Source organism: Diadema antillarum, unplaced genomic scaffold (genome assembly GCF_040938485.1).
Source record: "Diadema antillarum isolate AM-2024a unplaced genomic scaffold, OU_Dant_1.0 seq00000182_RagTag, whole genome shotgun sequence".
Taxonomy (NCBI): Eukaryota; Metazoa; Echinodermata; class Echinoidea; order Diadematoida; family Diadematidae; genus Diadema; species Diadema antillarum.
The window spans coordinates 1968058-1993355 of record NW_027271249.1 but is presented as its reverse complement, the minus strand read 5'-3'; the positions used below and the strand labels follow the sequence as shown (position 1 = coordinate 1993355).

The following is a 25298-nucleotide window of genomic DNA, read 5'->3' as shown; positions in this document are numbered from 1 at the left end:
AATCTCCAATTAGCGATAACATCCTACAATCATGTAGCTCATGAATATTGGGCAAATTGGCAACGTTCATTGCCACTGGTAAATGAGGAATGATTAGTCGTAATTACTTCGTAATTGTCAGATGCTATATGTCTCTATACGTTGGATTAATTCTCTCGGTATTACCGCTGAGTGCAGTTTCCATGGCTCTCATGCGATCCAATAATTGAGATTGAGTCTGCGCATGCAGACTGAGTGAAATGATCCTAATTGTTTGAGAATACACTGTAACATGTGAGGCGCAAAGAGGAACTGAATATAAGCACCTTGGGCGATGCATGACTCTTTTATATCATTTTCATTTATTAAGTTTCAACACAAATTATACAGTGTTGTATTTGTAACATACATCCATTGAGATCAATGACAAGTAACGCATATTTGTAAATTCAGTATAGACTATAATAATATCACATGATGCAAAATGAATTTAAATCAATCTAAAGTACGTTACATTCATAATGGATGTTTAAGATTATGTGCGGGGGAACCTACATGGAAGCATATAATATGCTTGTGAGGGTATAGGTTTCCAGAAAAAAAAAAGTCAAACACAATCAGTTTTACACACACACACACACACACACACACACACACACACACACACACACACGCTGCACGCACTTGCATGCGTGCAGTTTCTTACAGCTGTATATGACAATTGTGATGTTTCTTATGTGATGACATAGAGCCTATGCATTGTATGACTTGCGATCATCGTTAACATTACCATCATCATTATTTCTTATCATTACAATCACCATTACAGTGTATTACCATTACCGTTGTTATTATCATCATCACCGTCGCCATGTTCACACCATCTGTAGTAGTATAGTTAACGCATAAAAAAATACATGGTAGCATTCATAGTGGAGGTACTACATTGAAATCTACCCTTGAAGACAGGGCGTTAATGTATGCTGCTCCGAAATTATGGAATAATCTTCCTCTGTTTGTCAAGCAAGCAGCGATAGTTAATGGGTTTAGGTCCAGGTCAAAAACTCATCTTCTAAATATGCTACTTAGGTTGCTAATATTCATGTCATGATGACTATATATATATATATATATATATATATATATATATATATATATATATATATAGCTGTTACCCTGAGGAAGATCCGTGCAAGGGTCGAAAATTTGGTTTACAAATAAATGAAGTTGGATTCTAATGCATTATGTCAACTTGTTTGTCTTCATCGTCTATATATATATATATATATATATATATATATATATATATACATATACATATACATGTATATATCATGTTGTAATGCGCAGTGGAGTCATATTTATAGTATCTAAGTAATATAAAATTTCTTTATTATCATCATTATTACAGGTATAGAATCGTTGTTTCCATTTGTTGTACTGCTTATAGCCTCCTTACATGAGCATAATTTTCCTTTGTTATCAATGCTCTGTTTATTTATTTATTTTTTTGACAACAGTAATAGAAACACTACAGCAGTACATATGGACAGTGTAGTGGTAAACAGGGGACTGTATGTGCTACCGTATTATGATAAATGGTGAATGATTTCAGATACACTGTGATACATTATTTGCACGTCAAATGCAATATTAGCCGAAGTGTTGTTTCATTCCGCAGAGACCGAAGGCTGGGGTAGAGAGGAATCGCATGGGGCTGAGTGATATTTGTTTGGCAGCTGTTTGGAGTGCACATTATACATGTATTTCGGAATAGCGCAAGACAGCTAATGAAATAGAAAGTTGTTAAATTAAAATGCACTTGAAATGCACTTACGCAACAGTAACCGATCATTCATAGTGAACGACGGTTTATTAATATTTGCAGGTGTAATTGTCAGTTATCCCTTGTAAATGTTCTGGGAACAGTAAAATCATTCTTATCTCTGGATATATCCATAATACATATACAGTAAAACTTGTCTTAGCGACCACTTGTCTATAGCGACCACCTGCCGTATACGGCTACTAAATACAATTCCCTCCAAGAGAAAAAGCATGTTAAAAACTCTGTCTATATAGCGTTCTTTTTTCGTCTCCTTGGGTGGCCGCTATAGACAGGTTTGACTGTAGTATCCCCCATGAGTCGATATTGTTACTTTTCATCAGAATATACCGCACATGGATGTCAGACCGTCTTGCCCAGCCAACGAAAGCTCTTCCGATTTTACCTCGATCGGCGAAACGTGATGTCGGGTCGGGGATACCAAGTTTTGGTGGTGGTTGTTTGTTTTTCTTGCAAAATTCACACGCCGAGACTAATTCACTAAATATGCAAATCTGTTCGCCCCGATACATTGATATAATGCCTCATCACTGTCTACCCCCCCCCCCCCTCCCCTATCATTAGCTATCCAGTATATAGCGGTGGAAATCCACCGAACAATTATTTACAATTCAATTCCTTCCTCTTTCCAGTAGTACTTCCGCTAAGCCCATAAAATGTATACCCCCAAAAAAAGACAAAGATGAATAGTTTTATACATTTCGAACCTGTATGGAGACTTACAGCCACTGTTTACCTTTGGGAGCAGTAATTAAAAAAGTGTTCGAGTTTTCACATTTGATGCATATGTGAAGTTCACTTGTATCACAAAACATACACGCACTCTAGATAAAATTTTTGCAGTAAAGCTACAAAAAGGAGATATCACTCATTTTCTCAATAAACCATAGCGGTAGACGATTTATTCTATATAGAAACGGTTTTAATTAAACAATTGATCACATTATGTTTACTTAACGATACTTAACAACGAATACACTAATCAACATTTTTACATTGGATGTTTCTATCCCTAACTCACATTGTCGAACTGCTTTGAAGCACTAAAGCTGGGGGTCCATTGCAAATGGTAGATAGTGGTTTTAAGTGACTTCATAGCTGTGGTTTGCGCATCACGCTTCATTTTTTGATTGGTCACGTATTCGTCAGCGATATATCATGTCCGAAGAGATAATGGCACTCACGGACGAAAAGAAACGAAAAAGAAACTTGAGACTAGTGATAATAATCTGCCAAAAGATATTAGCACTCCGACTACCACTGGCTGACATGGTAGATTCCACGTTCGACATTAATCATTTTCAGATGTATACATTTTCTATGCGATGTGCCGAGAGATTTATACGCGAATTTATATACGAACGCCTCAAAGAGAGGAAAACGAAATAAGTTCGGTTTGTTTTTTGTCACGGTCGAGGGGCCATGAAAGGACAATTTAGGTCGTCAATGTCGGGGTTACCACCCCCTCACTCTTTAAGAGAAGAGAGGGGAGGGGTTACCTCCATATCAATTATGATGAAACTGACATGAACCCGCGAATATTTTTTGCCATTCAATATTTTGACGCCTTGAATGGACGGGCAATAAACTTTGAGAAACGAAGATTGGACGCTTTCACGAAAGGAAGATGAATCATTTCAGTATCCTCTTTGTTCGGCCAATCTCAAAAGTGTCAAAATAGGAATTCAGGTCTGACAGAATGTCAGTGGGTCGTCCTTAAAAACAGTTGGAGTCACAATATATGCTGCCAAGTATAATACGGAAAGGATTTGCAGCTTTGGTTTGTTTAACACAAGAATCATACTAAAGGGACAATTTTCTCAAACAAATTCCTTTCCGTTTAATACGAGTAGTGGTGTTAACACCGGAATATTTGAGTATGTAGGACAGCATGACATACATGAAAATATCGGATGCCACATACTACAAACATAAAACATCCTATGAATGTTGCATTAAGGAGATTGTTTTGTACGTTAGAATATCTCCCCTTTCACTGCTCATAAGAAGACAGATATTCTTACTGATACCGCTTACGGTATCATCAAGGACGCAATGCTGTCCTTCAACACAGAGGCACTGATTCCATGTTCTTTTTTTAAGTAAATTGTATTTGGTGATGGGAGGGGATTTCCAAAAATCCTCACAGAGACCTAGGTCACTTATCTGGCTTATGAATGATACATTTAACTCGACAAAGGAGCTAGGGCTAGATATTGCAAGGACACTGTCATCTATGGCGCGTATAACAACGTTTAATTAGTACGTTTTTATAAAACATTAAGAGGGGAAAAAACCCTCATAAAAAAGGAAGTAAAAACGTCTGAAGCACAGACGTAGACATACAAAGAGCACTACTGGTTGTCTGATCTTGAAGTGCTCTTCGTTTACTGTCAGTTTTATGCATTTTAGCCAGGATCATCTAATTGCCTTGTCGGTATTTGATTATCTATGATTATAATTACAGTGTATTCGATCATTCTTAAATAGGTATACTGTTTACTAACATTAATTGCGAAAACAATAACGTGTTCACAAGAGCAACCGCACATTCATCGTTTTAGATTAACAGCAACTTCGCTGTTAAAAATAATGTTATACATGTAATCCCACTTATCCCCCTCTGTATCCTCTCTCTCTCTCTCTCTCTCTCTCTCTCTCTCTCCTTATTATGCCGTGATAACGTAGAGTGCAGTATTTTAGCCTCGATATCACCCACGACAACATAATGTGATGTTGTTCCCCAATAATTGTTGCATAAAAAGCACCTGCTCGTGTTCGGAGAGCCGCTGTCCTGCATAGACACACACAAGTTCTAAGACATAAGCTTCCATCATGTGCATCGCACCCAAGAAGATAGGAAGCAGCGAAAAAGAAAAAAAAAGACTGATGTAAGGAGCGTATAGAGCTGAAAACGGGACTGGCGCCTCAACTTTCCGTTCTACTATCAATCTGCCCCACCCCCAATATTGCAAAAGACGTCTATGGTATGGTTCGTGTGTCATGAGGAGTAACGTTGTAGTGTGTAGATCTACTAAACAAAATGGCTACATGAAAAAAAAGTAACTTATCAATGTCTAGTCGTGCTGTTGTGAATTGTACATCATCTTCTTTAATGCCAGACTATTACAATCTAACTCTTTAGCATAACATATGGACTACAGTGCGTGATTAGCGAGAGGTAAACACGATGAAAGAAGTTCTAAATGAAGTTTTTCTTTAGAGAATATATATATATATATATATATATATATATATATATATAATATGCATACATAAAATCTATATTAATCTAAATAATATCAAAATTGGCGTCCAGTCGAGTTCTTTGGCGCGCTCTGTCGGCGCAGTGTTTTTTTTTTTCTAAATGTAGCTGCCACTCTTGCCTGAATCTTTCTGTGTTTGATATCGTCTCTTTTAACTTCTAACGTACAAAGACCGAATAATAAAGAAACGTTTCGACCCGTTGAGAATAAAAAAATAAACTGTCTGCGGAGACTTGCTCTACCCATTCCCAACCCCCTCCCTCCCTCATATGGAGTTTGAATTCAAATACAGTGTATATAATGCAAATTGGTTTATTTTCATCCCCCACCTGCGACATCAAAGCGAGGCAGACGCAACACCATGTAATGCCCCTTTGCACCCTCCATCGGTGGAAATGCTGACTCTCCGTATTCACCGTGGCCATGAGACCGTGACCTTCTTAATCACATTCATATTTCATTTTTTCATTATTTCATTCCCACGCTTCACATAATAACATGACGCAAACTCAAAACATGCACGTTGAGAACATAACAGCTAATGATCAAGACACGGCCGTCTCCCATTACGGGCCTATTAAAGGGATGTACATAGTTTTGTTTGAGATGGGGAATTCAGATGTTGACTTTTTGTGAGATGATTAGAAACCACTTATATAAAATATTGAAGAGCTTACAATTCTAAGAGGAATTCAAAGTGTATTTGATGAAAATTGGTTTTGAAATGGCTGAGATATCCAAAAACAAAGCAAAACAAAGTGGTCCTGATAAAAGGTGGGGCCTATCTTTCATTATGACCTCTTTGTTTTCAGATAGCTCAGCCATTTCAAATCCGATTTCCATCAAATAAACTTAGAATTCCTCTTAGAATTGTATGCTCTATAATATTTCAAAAGTGGTTTCCAATTATCTTCAAAAAAGTTAAAATCTGAATTCCCCATCTCAACCAAAACCCATCCGGGCAATTCCACATCGTGTTCAAGGTGGCTTACCAGACCTACAATGATGGTATATGGGTTTTTGGTTTTCAAAATGGGCCTAATTTAACTTTTAAAGGGACTGTACAGTTCTGGTTGAGGTGAGGATTTAGCTTTTAACGTTTTGCGAGATATTCAGAAACCACTTTATGAGATGTCAAAGAGCATGCAATTCTAAGGGGTATCAAACGTTTATTTGATGAAAATCGGTTTTGAAATGGTTGAGATATCCAAAAACAAGGTGAAATAAAGAGATACTAATAAAAGGCGTGGCCTGTCACCTTTTATTATTATCACTTTTTTGGATATCTCAGCCATTTGAAAACCAAGTTTCATCAAATAAACTTTGAATCCTTCTTAAAATTAAATGCTTCTTCATATTTCATAAGAGGTTTCTCATTATCTCACTTAGGAATGTTATAAACCTGAATCCCCACCTCAACAGTACTGTACAGTCCCTTTAAAGTTTACACGTTTTCATAAAACGATGAAATTAGTAATAACCATGTACTGAAAAAAGATGAAGTGTTGATGCATAATATAATGGCCTAACTGGTCTAGCATATATGAAAATCTTCATCACTTTTTTTTTTGAGGGGGGGGGGGAGGGGGATGGTTGTCGTATAAAATTAACACGGACAAATGGTAGGTCTATCATTTGCATTAAATGTTTTATGTATTGAATTATCCTACAGCAATGGTGGCATTTAAGGAAAAAAGCTTTGTACACTTCAGTTGGCAAATTCGCGACTAAAACGGTTTTTATGATATTTTGTGCATAAATCATTACGAGATTTGTGTGTTGCAAATATTTTTCATTTATTTAGATGAAAGTTCGCTGAAACCATGTCCGATCTTTCCGTGTGAGTTCACTCAACCCGTTCTCAAGGCCATCATAGACATTGACAACAGGCATGAAAGGTGTTGAATTGAACTTCTACAGGGCGTATGGAAACGAGTTTCTTGCGTGCTGGATTCGCAAGTGACGTACCTCGGCACGGAGTGGTGTAGTATTGACTACCCCTTGCGGCCACCCGCGAAAACATGACTAATACAGCACGTATACATATAGGGCCCTAAAGGGGAGTCTTCCAGCCTTTCACTGCTGTGAGCATTTGGTCGTTGTATCAGCCATGAACGGGAAATAACCTACTGTTTATCCTTCAATTTCTTTTTATGTAATTCGACATAATGAAAATGATAGTTTCATTAAAGAGAGAAAAAGTTATACGCTGTCTATGTAGTCACTATCAGAATACCAATACCCTGATAACTAAACTTGTGCGAACCTTTCAAAATCTTTCTCTACTGAAGCAAAACCTAAAATTTAAGCGACGGCTTGTCAAGGTTTACATCAATATCATTTTCCCCTCTTAACTTGATTTCAACTGCCTCGAATGCTCTCAACACTATGTAATAATGACTGTTTACACTCTCCAATGATATTGTTGTATTGCATTTTGAGACTAAATTCAATATTTGGTATTGATATAAAGAGCAAAAGGTCGTAATTTGACGCTTCTGTCATCCCGAACCCTCCCCATCCCCCATTCCCCATCCCCAATCCCTTCTCGACAATGATTAGTAAACCAGGGCTTTTTAAGCGCGCGCACAATCACGCTGGAAAAGTTATCACTCGACAAAGTACACCTTGTGATGCTATTATCATCACCATCCTCATTGGAAACACGCACGGAGCTAACTGGTATTGACGTTTTGAATGTATAGGAACATCAGCTGTAGTTCGGAGTATCGGACAGTCTCAGAGCGGCCCAGCAGATATTCCTGCGCTAGAAAGCTGTAGCTTGGAACACGTGGGGCAAAATAATGACTGCTTTTTTTGGCATACTAGTATCATTTGAATCAATAGGCATATACTGTTTTGTTTTGTTTTGTTATTTCTTTCCCATTGCAGAGCTGAACGCGTCAACATAATATCTGTAAATTCGTCAATTCATTCATACCTCTTTCATCTACAACTCTTAGCATGTGTATTTACAGATTATGGGTCAGTGGTGTCTTCATTCATGACGTAGTATAGGCCCTTGTGTACATGACATAGGCCTATACATCACATCACATCACATCACATGGTTTTGACATCAGCACTAAGTCTTGTCCGATCTGTCCGCGCGCGGGGCAAGTGAAATTATATGTTGGGCTATTATGAACATACTAAAAGTTACTTGCCCAACCAGCCAAGTAACTGATTTTAATAATAATGAAAATCCGATGCTCAGCAAGTCAGTGACAACATTGGCCAGGGAGAGTAAGTGCTTTTTCTTACGGGCAAGTAAAAATCTGAAATTTGATGCTTTTATACTTGCCAATGAGCCAGTGAAGAAAAAGATGATATCTATCTGCCCTTATTATTTTTTTGAACATAACTTCCATCTATCCGACCATGTGTTATCATCTTCCTCTAACACGTATACCTATCTCACCTGATGACACCCATGGATGTAGTGGACGTGGGTAATACTTACTACGAGGAAATGTCTCATCTAAGTTAATGTACAATCATTCGTTTATTTAACACACGTCACCGTGAATCTAATAAATATCCATCAATGCCGAGGAAAGACTTTAAAGGCAAATTACAGGTCGGAGCTTGCAAACACAAAACCTGAATTGTCATCTTAAAAACCTCGAGTTACGCGTACCGCTTGGTAATGGGATATGCATTTCAACATAGAATTGCACGAACTTGGATTTTGCTCTTTTAAAACGGATTTGATCGAGAGAGAGAGACCTAGATATTTGTGTTTATAAGATGACTGTCAAGTACAGAGAACAAAATATCATGCAGAATTTGCTCGAGGTAACAAATATGCACTGTAAAAAAAAAAAATGTAGATTACAGAACTGACCAATGTAGGCCCTGTACTCTTTAAATTTTCTGAGACAGGAACGAAAGGGTGTGTCGGCAAGCGTTGTATATGATGAAGACTGATGATAGATAAAACTGTATCATGCTTTCTGTAAGGATGGTCTTTGAAATGAAAGGAGTAAATTTGCAGCGTTTGACGGAATATCATTAGCCAATGCGAGAACGGACTTTAAAACTAATTAAGTATAACTGTCTGTCCTCCGAACGTCTGACCGGAGACCCCAATACATCAAACTCGTTTTAATCAAAAGTCCCGACTGACCAGCATCGCGAAGAGCTCTGTGCGAGGGACTGAATCACATATTTCACTGCCCTGACAGTTGCCTTGTCGATCTCATGAAATCTTTAGGGTAACGAGTACATAACTTTGCAATGTCCAGCACTATACTTTTTTAAAAAGATAGAGATTATGATAGTAGTTAGAAGATAAAGTTGTAATGATAACAATGGCAGCAGTAATAATATTATTATGATAATAATGATGATGATGATAATGACATTATGATAATGACATCCAATAGTAATCATAATAATATTATGCAATTGTGAAGAGCATGATAATCTAGATCATGCAGAGTATAGAATCTTCAGTGCCAGACTAGCTGCTTTGCAAGTGGGAGATGTAATTTTCCGCAATGTCTGGTGCCTTGGTAGTTGGTTTCCTGGTGATGCGTGATATTTCATTTCATCAATTTTGTCTCATTTGCTTTATCAAATAAAAGCTCAAATATCGAGATACTTTGTTTTCATGATCAAGATTAAATTACAGTAAAAGATTAGATATGAGAAAAAAATGCCTGCCCTTTTAACCATTTCATGCCACGCGGAAATTGTGATTCTAGCATCAGACGGCGAGTAAAATTTGACATGAACAGGAGTCATTTTTCAGCACTTATACTTCAAGAAATTCCGTTTGAACTGTCCTGTTGTGAAGATCTAAGTCATATATTGATAGATTATCATTAGCTGAGCCACACAAAGTAAAGTCTGTCTAACTGCTGACAAAAATCATGCAAAGGCAACGTGATGAGCACGTAAGGCAACGTGATGAACACGAAGTGCAACGTGATGAACACGAAGGGCAACGTGATGAACACGAAAAACAACGTGATGAACACTAAGGGCAACGTGATGAACACGTAGGGCAACGTGATGAACACGCAGTGCCACGTGATGAACACGACGGGCAACGTGATGAACACGTAGGGCAACGTGATGAACACGTAGGGCAACGTGATGAACACACAGTGCCACGTGATGAACACGAAGGGCAACGTGATGAACACGTAGGGCAACGTGATGAACACGTAGGGCAACGTGATGAACACGTAGGGCAACGTGATGAACACGAAGGGCAACGTGATGAACACGTATAGGACAACGTGATGAGCACGTAGTGCAACGTAATGATCACGTATTTTTAGGGAAACGTAATGACCACGTAAGGAGCACATATGAACAAGACTGGGGCTATAAATCACACTGCAAACAGCACGAGAAAGTTTCGATGCACCAATCATCGCAGTAAACCCCAATGTATCTTCACCTCTTCTAATTCATTGTAGATCTCTCGTTTTCACTGTTTTCCTTTAATTTTCGTCTTCTCCACCACAATCATCTTCTTCTTCCTCTTCTTCTTCTTCTGTCTGCACTTTTCCATGATTAAAGGTCGACAGGTGCGCAGAGGGACCATCCGAGACACAACGTTCGTGTAGAGACCGGGGTCAAAACGAAATCTCAGCTGGTTTCGCCGCTCTACGCTCTAATTCGATTGATGTACAACAGCGTGACATCAGAGTCAGCAGACATCATCTTCTGGAAGGGACTAGAACTAGCGACCAATGATGCTTCCATTCTCTTGACTTCGTCGCCGTCCACAATTTTGCTTGCCCATTTTCTTTTTCCGGTCTCAAGTTAAATCCTCAATTTATGCAACATTTGCCAATAAATTGAGAATTAAACTTGAGACAAAATTAAATACGAAGCTAAAATCAGTATACGTAAGCAAATATTATGCTCCCTTTTAATCATTCTAGGAGCAAATAAAGAAAATCACAAAATTAGCCCATTTTCCTTCCTTCTTTAGAAAAACAAAGCAAACGAATTAACATTCGATCATTAATTGCTACCGTTCATAAGCACTAATCAACATTCTCATCTTTGAATTATCACTACTTGGTCACCCTTCTGAAAGTCACCATTAACTCTTTTGAGTTGTATGTTACTTCTGATCTGGTGCGCATTGATAATAAAATTTTCCCCATAAAGACATTAGCCCTCCGGGGTTTTTATTGTGTTTTTTTTTCCCCGAGCACTAGCAGAAGATCGAAGTCTCGCAAGGATTGGCAACGATAAAGTAAGATTCTCTTTGAATTTCTGTTTGTATTTTGTATATTACATAAATTTAGCTATTCAGGGCAAGGGCAGAATACTTTCTAGTTGATTATACGTACACATAGACGTCTTAAGAACGTATAGGATACGTTGGAAGGGGGTACTGACATGATTCGGTGGTCCACAGAATGTTTTAAATGTGGGTTTCTATACGATTGACGGGCATTTGGACGTAACTGTGGAGCAATCCCAAGCTATTAACAAAGGTGGGAAACCCTCTTCCTAAGAGCAATTAATCCCCTCACATAGGGACGCCTTTTTCAAACATTTCATTGTCATTGCACATAACAGTCTCGTCTCTGGCTATGATCGGGTTATGGAAAGACATCTCGATGAGAATGAATGAGAACGAGTATACCGAGGTTTCCAGCGTCTCTATGAAACAGATGATAATACTTATACACATACTTAATAATCATTTAATGTTACTGAAATGAGGCCACAACGTCACGAATGTCGAATGAAGTCATCATTCTCAAATCGACCGTGGTCAGAAACGAAGATTTTTTTTCTTCGCTTTTCACTTGTTTCAAACGAGTAAATGCAAAGAAAATGATTATGTGTAAGCCAGTGCTATGGAATACGTCTAAGATGATGAGTTCATTGCCTCACTCAGATAGCATCATGTGCATGCTGTTGCATTCTTGTTTACCCTTTTTGTGAAAACACGTAGGCCTATCCCTTTTCCGTGTTCATTCATTGAATAATTCACTCACTTCTGTTTATTGACGATTTGAGTAAAACTCTAACCTTTTTGCATGTTCGTTTGGTTTTATTCCGTTTCACAAAATCGAGAGAAGGTTCCCTTTAACCGTCGCTTTTGCCATTACGGTACGATCAAATAACAAAAAAAAAAAAAGAATTCTGCCTTTTTCATCTCTAATTGACCGTAAACTTGGACTTCCAGTACACACTCCTGCCCTTCCGTAGAACATGACTCCACTGCTAAATCGAGCATTAAGTCCTTACAGAGTGTGCTATATAGCTATGATGTTTGACTTTACCACTATTTCACACGTACAAATAGGGCCTACATACATATTATTATACTTATGTTGCAGGGCTCGACATTAGTGGTGGTCCCGTGGGCCGGGGCCACTAAAAAATTGAAGTCGGGCCACCAAATTTCCAAAAGGCGATCTTTTATAGGCCGGATCGATCAGGGCCCTCTGGTAGAGCAGTGGTAACACTGAAGAGGCTACCCTGGGGAAATAAGACCTTATTATTATCATTATTGTTATTATTATTATTATTATTATTATTATCATTATTATCATTATCATTATTATCATATTATATTCAAAATGGATTGTTATGTTTCTGTTTACTGTTGAGCTAGCGAAATATCAGATTTGAAGATTTTAATGGCCCGAACGGGCCATCGAAGTGAAAAAAGTTATTGTCGAGCTCTAACTTAAGGATGTACATATTCAACTTACATATCTTTTTTAATAGTAGGAGATTGAACCAAAATTCGCTGACGATTAGTAGGGCCTACGGCATTTGATTTTTCCTGTATTTCATGTGCATGAAATCGTTAAATCGACGGGGTACATAGAACGGTCAAAAGTCGGATTTTAATATGGAAAGACGGATTCACGCAACTCATTTTGCTTCTATTTTTCTTTCTTTTCAAAAGTCATTTATACCAGCCAAATATTGTGCCTGCGGGTTTATAATTGCGGCTGTGGGCTACACGGGGTACCCATGCATAGATACACGGGCGTCAAATAGAACCACGAATAAAGGTACACAAATCTACGCGACTAAACCTTGCATTCGCTCAATTAGCAGGCTGAGCTTATAGGTTTATAAGAATGCGAAGCAAGCTACAGTGAAAATGTAATGTGCTGCTGTTATACAACATAGGCCATTGTATACCGTGTGTTCTAATCGTCACTGAAATAGTTTCACAATCGACGTGAGGTCGAATACGGGAGCAAAAGTTGATTTGCTTGTTCATTTTTGTCTGAGTAGGTTAAGCGGAACAAAACGAGGAGGTTGTAGAAAAAAGAAAGAAAGAAAGATTCAGGCTGTCGCACAGACAAAAAAAGGAAAAATCGGCTTTATTCATTGTTGTCCTTCACGCGTCTCAAACACATCGCATTGTAAATGGCTCAGTCAATAAAGACTTCGGCAAACATTGCGACAAAATATGGAATTCATTTTGGCCGACTAAAAATCAGCTCACGGCATGACACTGCAAGCAGCTCCGCGAAGTGTCAACAATGCGGCATGAATAGAGCGCCTACGGGCACGACATTTATCTGTTTACAATTCAGACGGGTAGCTGCATGGGGATATTTCGTGTGAAATCAAAGAACTAAGAGCAGCCTAATACTACACGTCACCGTCTATGGACATTCTTATTTCTTTATTTATACAAACACTGAGGAAATCGCAGGCTTATCTTTCCCGTTTGTAAACTGTTTCAGAAATTGTCAAAGCTCTCTTTCCCTTGGCTTCCAAAATCCTAATAGGCATTTCGAGCAGACGATTGTAGGAAACGAACCACAGAATTCATCATCATTTTTTCCTCCCGCAGTGAAGTGAAATTGCGCGGGAATTCCAGAATCCATGGAATCAAGTTTCGGGTTTGAAAGCATTCAAAGGCATTTAACACTGAATGTCACAAAATCTTCATTGGTTATATACGATCAGGGCATGACAGGAAGTCTCATTTTGTCAGAGAAGTACTCGTCAAGAACCTATCAGGAGACAGACAAAAATCAGGGTGCGAAATATTCGTCATCAGACAGTCTATGTTTATCAGCAAGGACCACTGAGTGTTTGAGGATTGTGTTGACTTTGATCTGTCAACATTAGGGGACCGAGTCTGAAGTGTCATCCTCATTAATTGCAACAACAACAACGACAACATAATCATCAAAGTCATTTGGTTTGGACGAAACTCACATCCATGTTGAAACAAAAAGAAACAAAGAAAAGAAAAACAACGTTTCCGGGATACAACCGTCCCGACCGTCTCTGACGAAAATTAAGCCATCTCAAAGATCTTTTTGGTGCATTGGAGTTCACATTTCAACAAGCACAACTGGTATAAAGTTGATTTGTGACTTCAGTTCGATAAATCATCTTGTTCTTCGTCTTTGTCATAAACATCAACACAGATTTATCCATACCAATTCGGACATTAACAACAAAAACCTTTATTTTTGTTTTCGTTCAATGCATTAACACCATATCGTCTTACTCACTATAGAGATGACTCTTACAGTGATTTCTTATTTTAATGATTCTCTTTCTACCCCCAACCCCTGTTCCCTTTCTCTCTACAGACACAAACACAGTTGTCACACACACATACAAAGGTCCCTGTATACTATGAGTGTGTGTAAAATATAATAGATGACCATTAACAGAAAGAGAGGGGAAAGGTCTCAGGGAGAGAAGAGCATGAATTCATGTGTTTGAATATCTAAAAATATATTACATATAAATATATTTGTATAGATACAAAGGGAGAGAGATCATTTATGGATGGAGAGGTTTCATTTTCCCGCGGAAATCCTTTAACAGATACGTTCATTACTATTCCAATACATACTAGTATCATTTATGAGGAGCAAATTCAACGCGCGTTTTCTAAATTGCTGCGAGCGAAGAGCATCATCGTTCACGCGTGCAGATCAGAGTAAAAGGGTAATATCTATTTCATGACGCATCTTATCAGCTCAAAAAGCATTATATTGTGCGATCATCATCCTTTCAATCTCATGTATGCCCGTTCAGTGTCATGGAAAATCATTCAAGCCAATCAGATCTAATGCGAGAGACCTTTAAGTGATTACGCACTGATATTAAAAAGCGCCATGAGTATGAGACGTATAAGAAAACAAAAATAAAATCAACGCCACATCGTCTGCTCACGGCGTGTCACCTACCTGCACTGATATTGAATATATTCCACATTAATACTTCCAGGGCGAAAGTGCCATCACAAAAGCACCCAGTGTTTTATCAGCCATGTTTGAATCCAGGTGGTCGGAAATGCCCGCTGCACTCACTCGAACGGCCAAATTCTTACGTTCACTCGCACTTCAACCTAACCGGGAGCCCATGTAGATTTGCCTCCCACTCCGTCCCTGGGCAGGCCAGTGAATAGCTGGTTGGGGTGACTAGCAGTGAGCACTTATGTACTGCCAGCGATGCATTCAACTGAATACGTCTTGGTGTAATATCGGCAAGTTCATTTTTGGTCGTACACCATTGTACTTGGCAGGCCGTTTGAAATTGAAAGAGCGCCGCTACACGTTCATTGTTAGGACAAGTTGTGACTGCCCGAGACGAGGTGGCGTGTTATACTTCCTCGTCAAAGAAGTCCAACATTCATTACAAGGAATATGAGATTGTAATAATAAAAGACAGAGACCGAAATCGAAAATCGTCTATATACAACATTTAGTTTGGGGAAAATTCATCTGGCCTCATAAAGTTTTATATTTCAATATTTCGAAGGACACAATATCAAATATACAATTAGTTTACAATAATTCAAGATAGTAAGCACGTAAAGTGTGTGTGTGCGTTCGTGTGTGTGATGATGACGACGTTTATTACGTAGAGGAGTATAATCTGTGATGGGAATTTCACCTCCGATTTCAAGATTTTGACTTTTCTTGCAATGATCGGTCAAGATCAAACGTTGAGACTTCGGTTTCCTTCTGTGAGACAATTAAAAGCTATATTAATTTAAGGAATTTAGAAGTGATGTATAGGCATGCCTATAAAATTGTCGACTGACGTCATAATCTAGATGGAAAAGTGCTAAAGGAAGGGATAATACTTCTAAAAGGACAAAACTGCAAGAATATAGAAAGCGTACTCATACACTCTTCGTGAGTTTTGAGTGTAGCAACTCCAGATTTCTAACTTCCATGATGTGCGGCATACAACACACGTCTGCACACTCCGGGTACACAGACGGGCTCTGCTTTTACTTTAAGACAGGTCGATCTGGAATGAATTAACTCGAAGAGACGGCAAGGCAGTGGTCAGATGGTTTGCATTATAACCAGATCGACAAATGATTTCTGTGGTTTTGTTAAGGGAGGTCTATAAAGTTTTAATTGAATTAAGATGAGAGAAATGATCTAAAAGTCCACGCAAGTCTGCCAGCTAAGGCCTGTAGTTTTGTTTGCCATGTCATTTTCTGCGATTGTGTTCGCACAGCACATAAGTACGCTTATATAAATTTTGCTCTCATTACTTCTGTGAGTTTCATATTTAATTTGTTATGTTTTCCTGATTTCATTTTTTTTTGGATATTTTCCCCTATCTTTCTGAGCTGTCTTGTCCTTCTAGTCATTAGAAGCTTAATATGGACTTTCTTGTTCCACTATTTTATGAGTAGGCCTATCCGTCCTTTCCTTGGGGTGCATGATAAATGTGTCTCCATCTTTATAGGCATAAAGCGATAACAAAGCATCGTTGACGTATATATATTGGCAAAGGGGCCTCTCAAGTTCAATGGTCAAGGAGAACGCATTTCCACAACTAAAACTGCGAAATTAATCATCTCTCGAACAGTGCATGCAGGGTGGCGTAGTATCAGCATGCTAACACCATATGTATTTCTCTTTTCGATATCGCGGAGAGAGAAAAGGGCTCACACCCATAAATATTTTCCCATAGGGACGTGTGTTAAAAATCAAATTTAAAAAAATTTTGTAAAATAGCTGGGAGAAATGAGGTGTTTCAGCTTCACTAACCTGGATAAGTTAGATAGACCCTTTCATCCATCAAATTCTCAGGGTGGACAATTCAGTTCATATTCTGTTCAGGGGTACGAAAAGCCAGACTACGAGTTCTTGTCACTCAAAAAGTCACCCATTTTCCGTGCACGTACCCAATGAAATATAGTCCCCTCAAATTCCACCAGAAAAGCTTTCATCTTCTAACCAAAATGCAATTTGTAGAGGAATTCATACTCAATATCTACAGCTATTCAGTTTTTTGCCAAACTGCATCATTGATTTTTAATTAATTTTTTTCTTCATTTATTTTGGTATCTTTGGTACGAATTTGTGAAGGGGTTTCGGACATTCCATTGTATTTACGGGTGTGAGCCCTATAGTGAAGTCATATTTCTCATTTGACTTTTAAACATCATAAATGTGTTTTTGATGATATTTGCACCTACATCATATGGGAAATTACACATTCTAGGGTTATAAAGCTTCTCAAAGGGACACTTTTGAAACTCACACCCTTTGAGGTTTTGTAAAAAAAATAAAAATGTAGTGTTGATCAGTTCTTCATAAGATGAATACCTAGATGCAGGCAGTAATCTTTGATTATGGGGGTGTCATCATCACATTATTGCCTACAAAATACTTGAAAAGACTTTGTTTTGTCAAACAGACTAACTTTATGAATTTTGACCTGTTCCAGTGGTAGCCAAACAAAGAAATACATTAAAATAACACAGTCATTCAAAGTTGTGTGATACTGATGACTGCTATGTACAAAGATCTATCTATACCACAACAACACGACAACATAATAAGAAAACAAATTATAGCCAAACAGAGTTGGGGGGGGGGGGGGTAGAGGAGAAGGGGGGGGGGTAGGAAGGGGAAGGGGGAGGGAGGAAGAGATCTGACACAATACATCAACATAAACCAGCAGAGTTTGTATGGGATGAATACTTCCCATAGACTTGTGTGCATTGCATGCATCCTCTATAGTGAAGGTCATATTTCTCATTTGACTTTTAAACATCATAAATGTGTTTTTGATGATATTTGCACCTACATCATATGGGAAATTACACATTCTAGGGTTATAAAGCTTCTCAAATGGACACTTTTGAAACTCACACCCTTTGAGGTTTTAAAAAAAAATAAAAATGGTTATAGTGCTGATCAGTTCTTCATAAGATGAATACCTAGATGCAGGCAGTAATCTTTGATTATGGGGGTGTCATCATCACATTATTGCCTACAAAATACTTGAAAAGACTTTGTTTTGTCAAACAGACTAACTTTATGAATTTTGACCTGTTCCAGTGGTAGCCAAACAAAGAAATACATTAAAATAACACAGTCATTCAAAGTTGTGTGATACTGATGACTGCTATGTACAAAGATCTATCTATACCACAACAACACAACAACATAACAAGAAAACAAATTATAGCCAAACAGAGTGGGGGGGGGGGTAGAGGAGAAGGGGGGGGGGGGGGTAGGAAGGGGAAGGGGGGAGGGAGGAAGAGATCTGACACAATACATCAACATAAACCAGCAGAGTTTGTATGGGATGAATACTTCCCATAGACTTGTGTGCATTGCATGCATCCTCTATAGGGCTCACACCCATAAATATTTTCCCATAGGGACGTGTGTTAAAAATCAAATTTCAAAAAATTCTGTAAAATAGCTGGGAGAAATGAGGTGTTTCAGCTTCACTAACCTGGATAAGTTAGATAGACCCTTTCATCCATCAAATTCTCAGGGTGGATAATTCAGTTCATATTCTGTTCAGGGGTACGAAAAGCCAGACTACGAGTTCTTGTCACTCAAAAAGTCACCCATTTTCCGTGCACGTACCCAATGAAATATAGTCCCCTCAAATTCCACCAGAAAAGCTTTCATCTTCTAACCAAAATGCAATTTGTAGAGGAATTCATACTCAATATCTACAGCTATTCAGTTTTTTGCCAAACTGCATCATTGATTTTTAATTAATTTTTTTCTTCATTTATTTTGGTATCTTTGGTACGAATTTGTGAAGGAGTTTCGGACATTCCATTGTATTTACGGGTGTGAGCCCAAAATGGGGTGCCTATACCCATAACAGACAAAGCGGGCGGTCTTCATTGACCGAAAACCGTGCCGACTCGGAAAAACAATTAAACAGCCGCGGATCAGAGGATGTGATGGAATGATAATGAGTGCGCTCACTTTTTTCTTTGTTTTTCTTGGCAGGTTCACAGTTTGCCTGAATTCCCCGCCCCCTTACTAGTATTCCATTCCACTGCAGTCGGCTGCAGTGAAATAGTATTCCATAGTTTTTCGTCCTCGTAGTAAGAATACCGAACAAACTCGTCAAAATCTCTATAAAGTGTATTATGTACAACAGTCTGGTCTGGCCTTGCTCCCAAGTATTGTGCCATCTCTTTCTAGTGTGAATTCATACACCACCAGAGACCCTTTTTTTCATTAAACACTGTGCAGTAACTGCAACTTCGAACAATTACAGTCATATCTAGTGGTGGAAACTCGGCAACAGCTTATCAGCAGCGAACATTTTAGGTCTGTGTTTGTTTGTTTGTTTGTTTAATTTGATTTCTTTTGTTGTATTTCGTTTTGTTTTCTTTCTTATGTTTTTGTTTGTTTGTTTGTTTGTTTGTTTGCTTGTTTGTTTGTTTGTTAAACTGTAACCGCAATCATTATGTAGTAATAAGATTGCATCGCGTTTACGAGCCTCTATCCGGCTGATTCGACATCATATTTAGTGCTTCATATTTGCCTGATTAGTCAATGAGCTCCGGGAAATTGTGACTGATTACTGCTATTAGAGGATTAGTTTCCTTCGGTGCTGTGAATACATCGAGAGTGTAATAAAATTAAGGTCTGAATTCAGCCACTGTGCACTTTCTTATTGTATCAATCTGCGCTTGTCGTAGAGGGAGTAGTTTCCCCTTAAAGCCAGAACGCGACACCTCAGCATCATAACTCCGTAGTATTAATGTTTACAGGTAGACCGGACGATCAAAACAAACAACAACGAAACAGAACGATGGGAATTTGATTAGAATAACGTAGAAAATAAGAAAGTTATGGAACTTTAATGTTTACAGAAGCATCAAATATCGACCGCAATTAGACGTTCGAATGATAGAGGGGAATAATGTCGTCACCTCACCACTGCAAAAAGTCCGGTGTTAAATAGTGAACACCGAGCTGGTGTTAAATTTTCGGTGCTCATTTATGGTATTAAATTAACACCTCCGGGTGTCATTTCCAAATTTTACACTGTTTTTTGAAGAGTTTCTTAGTAACTGCACTTCTTGTTGATTTTTAATTTAAACAAGACGATCAAGAATTTTACATTAAAATACTAGATTTTTGAAAAAATGTGAAAATAAATTTACACCAAAGTAACACCAGCTGGTGTGGTCTCTTATTGAAGCTGGACGGGTGTTAAACCATTGATATTAACACCAACAAATATCAAATCAACACCATGTGATGTCATTTTTGAATTAACACCAGTACAGTGTCAAAATAACACCAGGTACAGTGTCAAATTAACACCATGAAGTGTCAGGTGAACACTTTTCAACACCATCACAGTGCATTTTTAACACCTGTTGGTGTGGTCCTTTATTGAATTTTGATCGATGTCTTTACAGTGACTCGTCCTATATTACTTTTCTTATAGGTATAAATAAATGACAGCATGTGGGGGGGGGGGGTAGTGGTGATGTAGCTACAAGCCCCTCCACTGCAATCCGTCATCGTTAGATTATCAAATTGATTTACAATCAGTGCATGTGTGAGAAGGAGATTTATTAAATTTCTGTTGTAACGGATGGTCACTGCGAGCATCAGTATGACATCGATCGTCATCTCATCTCATTAGCATATTATGATCAATATCACTAAGAAGTGAGGGGGGAGGGGGTAAGTTTTTGAAATCATACCCTATGACACTGTGATGTAAAGCGCTGCATGTGAAAGAGATTTATACAAATGTAATTATTCAAATTCAACTTAGTCGGCCAAAATCTAAACGAAATTCACACGATACCCATTTCAGATAAAAATAGAAACGTTTTTTCTTGTATTAGAATTAAGAATCAGCTATAAATCTAACAATGTAAAGGTTTTGGAAAATTCTGCAAACAATTAAAAACACATAATTTTATATGAACAACAAAGATCTAAAAATGGGGAAGAACATTCTATATACTCTGCCTAATAAAACATTAGCAATGGATAATGTAAACCATGATAGAACATGCAGAGCTAAACTACGGGAATGTGCATTTCTGGGACTTGATGAGTTAAAGCCATTGTTCACAATTTCAGCGAAATTTTATGACGTCGAAGTAAGCTGCTGCGGAACGTTGTTGACTGACAAGAAACTATGGACAATATACACTGATGTACGTGAGGGTATGGTAGATTTGCTGTGCAGTGATGTGGTATAAACTTTCACGTTTGCATCTATCATATACCATGTGCAGCACTCGTATTTGATTTATGGTTCTCGTGCCAGCGAAGACTCCACTAGCGAAAGTTTTATGAAACGATGATTTGTTGCTATCGCAGTTCCCCAGCACGCCCTGCTGCCAACATAGAATATGCTGGTGTCGCAACTCTGACGTCATGCTCACGCACATAATAACATTGTCGTTCGAGAAAGACTGACACCCAGGCACGTACACTTTAACTCATGCATGGATGGCAACTCTTGACACATACTTTTACTCTGTATGTGGCACACAACATAAAGGAAAGTGATCAGCCAAACTTGGACTCGTTTTACTTACCAGCTTTCAGCTAGTGGCGACCAACTCTCATCACGTGACCAAAAAATAGCTCCACATCACCATAAATCAAGATGACAACAAGTCATTTTCTGTACGCCAGTAAATCCTCCATCGCATGTACAGAGTGTGTTTACGTAATGTTACACTATACACACCCCAGACGCTAACGGTCCACAGAGATGAATGGTAGGCAGGTAAAGAAGTGGAAGTGAAAATAGATAGCTACATAGACGGTCAGGGGAGCGTATCAAGAAACCAGTACTGTGTTGAAATGGACAGAATGAAAGAAGAATGAGAGGGAGACCACACATTAGTGAACCGGAATAAAGGATCCCTCCTCCGTGCCATCGGCCCTGCTTTCAGGAGCGAATCGAACCATGATATAGGGTCTTTACAACAAGCAAGAAGCTTTGAAGCTAATTGCTACAAGAAGAGGTGAAATCAAGAAACAAAGAGAGAAAGGTGGGATCCAGGGGGTGCTTGAGGTCAGCTTTCTAGCCCCTTTCCCTCATTGTGCGTCATCATCTTCGGGAATTGGTCTCTCCGCCGATGATGAGATGGAGGTATTATATAGATCATTGGCCGGGAAAGAAGAAAATCTACTCGTGGTCTTTTTAAACTGGCCTACCACCAGCCGTTTTCCATTGTTAATACACAAAGAAGTCTTCAGGATAACGCGCTTCACAGCGCTATATAGGCAAAACCTTTAATCTTTCCTTTGTTCCGGTTTTCTCTATTGAAGCCAGTATATCATACAGTACATCTCTCTAGAGAGCGTTTCCACAGCATTGTATACCTATCAAGTTCTGTTCACTTTTATCTAGCTTTTCTGGCCTTCAATCTATATATATATCTATCTACAAACATTATAACTACCTATCCATCTATCTATCAATCAATCAATCAATCAATATTATCAATCAATCAATCAATCAATATATCTTTATCTATCTATCTATCTATCTATCTATCTATCTATCTATCTAACTATCTATCTAACTATCTATTTATCTATCTATCTATCTATCTATCTATCTATCTATCTATCTATCTATTTCTCTATTCATCTATCTATGTTTCTATCTATCTATATATCATACAATCATACATCATACATCCTTGGTAACACGGTTGCAATATTGTTATGGCTTAATTTTTGTTATTGTTCTCTTAATATCAACACTTGAGAAAAAACCGTTGGTGAATACAGCATGAACTTTGTTCCAGTTTTGTTTTGTATCTTATTGATACATACATACATACATACATACATACATACATACATACATACATAGGCTATTTTTACAGCGCGTATATCAACAAAGGTAATCCAATAATAGAGGGCAACTATTTCATATTTTTGTCAACTATGGAGAGCGCAATGTTGGATGTGGGGAAAGGAGATCTCTTCTTCTTTCCATCGGTACCTAATTGTATTGACAAAAGGTTTAATATCATGCATGACTGAGCACATTAACTTTAAAGCAGCAATGAAAAGTTACACTTTTTTCGAAGTTTGAGTGTTATCATCAAAAAACATGATGTCTTGGTGAAATGGGTTAGATCTGTCGATGAAAGTGGACAAATTAACATGCGAGCCTACATGACTGAAGGTTTGTGTCTATATTATGGTTTCCTCTCACATTTTATGATCCATGCCCTTTAACATGGCCACGTGTCCGATAACTTGCATGGTCACTTTCCACAAAAGCTAATTAATCCACACGATTCACTGTCTTCGTATTCAGGACATACATCTGTCGTTGCGAGCTATGTGTTGAATATGCAGAGAAAGAATGGACTGTGATATGTTGGTTGGTCTTTGTGGGAGTGACCAAATTATCGGACAGATGGCCATGTTAAAGGTTTGATATGAACCCTTAAAGGTTAGAGGAAACCCAATACACATACCTGGACAGTTGTGTAGGCAAGCCCGTTTATTTGGCCACTTTCATTGACAGTTCTCATCAATTTCAGTGAAGACTTCAGTGTTCCGTCATGACAACAATCAAACTTGTGAAACGTGGGGAAACGAAAAGGTCGTCGTTATAGACAGGGGCCACTATAGACAGTGTCTTGAACATGGCTCTTGAACGGTGTCTTGAACCCCCCCCCCCCCCCCTCTTCTGGGGGAGGGGGCGGAGGGGGTTCATTAATGGCCGCATACGGCAGATGGCCGTTATAGACAGGTGGCCGCTAAGGCAGGTTTGACTGTTCTTACTCACTAATATTATGCACAACATTCACACAACCATTATGGACATATTCGGTTTCAAAACACTGTAACTTATCTCGACCATATTTTGAGGGGGTGAGGGGAGGGTTCTTCCAAAATAAGAAGAAAAGATGATACAATGGGTGATGCAATGAGTCATGTCCATTATGTCAGTTAATATAAAACATCATTAGGCGTATATTAGCTGAAGTCCCCAGGTATGGATGAAATATACATTTACATTAAAAAAAAAACCACCGAAACCGAGCAGGTCTATATTCTATAGCAAACCAGTCATTATTGTTTACGCAGTTAGAAGACACTACAAAAGCTTACAAACGTTATCACGATCTCAGTATGCATGTATATTCAAGAATCTTGATCATATTAGTCCCAACTTTGATGAGAGCGTCATAAAGGCCTAATGATTTTTGTGAAGTTGCGACGAAATGTCTGCGATGTCAGTTAAGATCTAAGAAAGTGCATAGGCTCGAGATCATCAATTGAAGACAATAAACAAACAAAATGATGAAATAGACTCTTCGTGCTTCCGTGGACCCTTGGTCATAGACGAGAATATAAGGGGACATGGCATTAATGCACATCTATCTCTTTATGCCAAAAATTAAAGGGGCGCCCGTGTCCCCTTTCGTTTTTTCTTATTTCTTTTGTTTCTGATACAAAATAAATGGGGCGCACAAGGGGCTCTCCACCTCCCCTCCCCTCCCCTCCCCTCCCCTCCCCTCCCCTCCCCTCCCCTCCCCTCCCCTCCCCTCCCCCTCCCCTCCCCTCTCCCTATACCCCACTGTCATTGGACAGCTCCGTGGTTATTTCCACAGGACCGATTGACTTCCGTGTTTTGATGTTATTTTTAGTCAATTACGTCATGGATAGGTGTCTTGTTGTTCAGTTTTACGACTACACGACGTACATGTATGACAGCCGCTATGCGTGTTCCGTGTGTCTGCTACTGTGAGTACATGTTCTGCCCTTACTTGCAAAGAACCAGGGAGGTACCTCCCTGAAAGAACATTCAACCGAAGACTGTGTACGGATACAGGTATCGCGACTGATTTCCAAGCAAGCTGCGCTTGGAGTTGGTGAGTACCCATGAGTCAGATGTGTACTTATATTTGTAAAAATTTGTCCCAATTGGCCTAGTAGGCTAGCTGGAATCTCGACGCACTGGCACTGCACTGGTCGCCGAGC

At 38.7% G+C, this 25298-nt stretch overlaps 1 protein-coding gene across 1 annotated transcript in view; it reads right to left on the bottom strand.

Annotated features, from left to right (window-relative positions):
• Positions 1-15398, bottom strand: part of LOC139728493 (probable methyltransferase-like protein 24) — a 142056-nt gene extending 126658 nt beyond the window's left edge. Inside the window, exon 1 of the mRNA XM_071639432.1 lies at positions 15258-15398. The gene's annotated coding sequence lies outside the window, so the exon portion shown is untranslated. The remainder of the gene's footprint in view (positions 1-15257) is intronic.
• Between the last annotated feature and the right edge of the window lie 9900 nt (positions 15399-25298).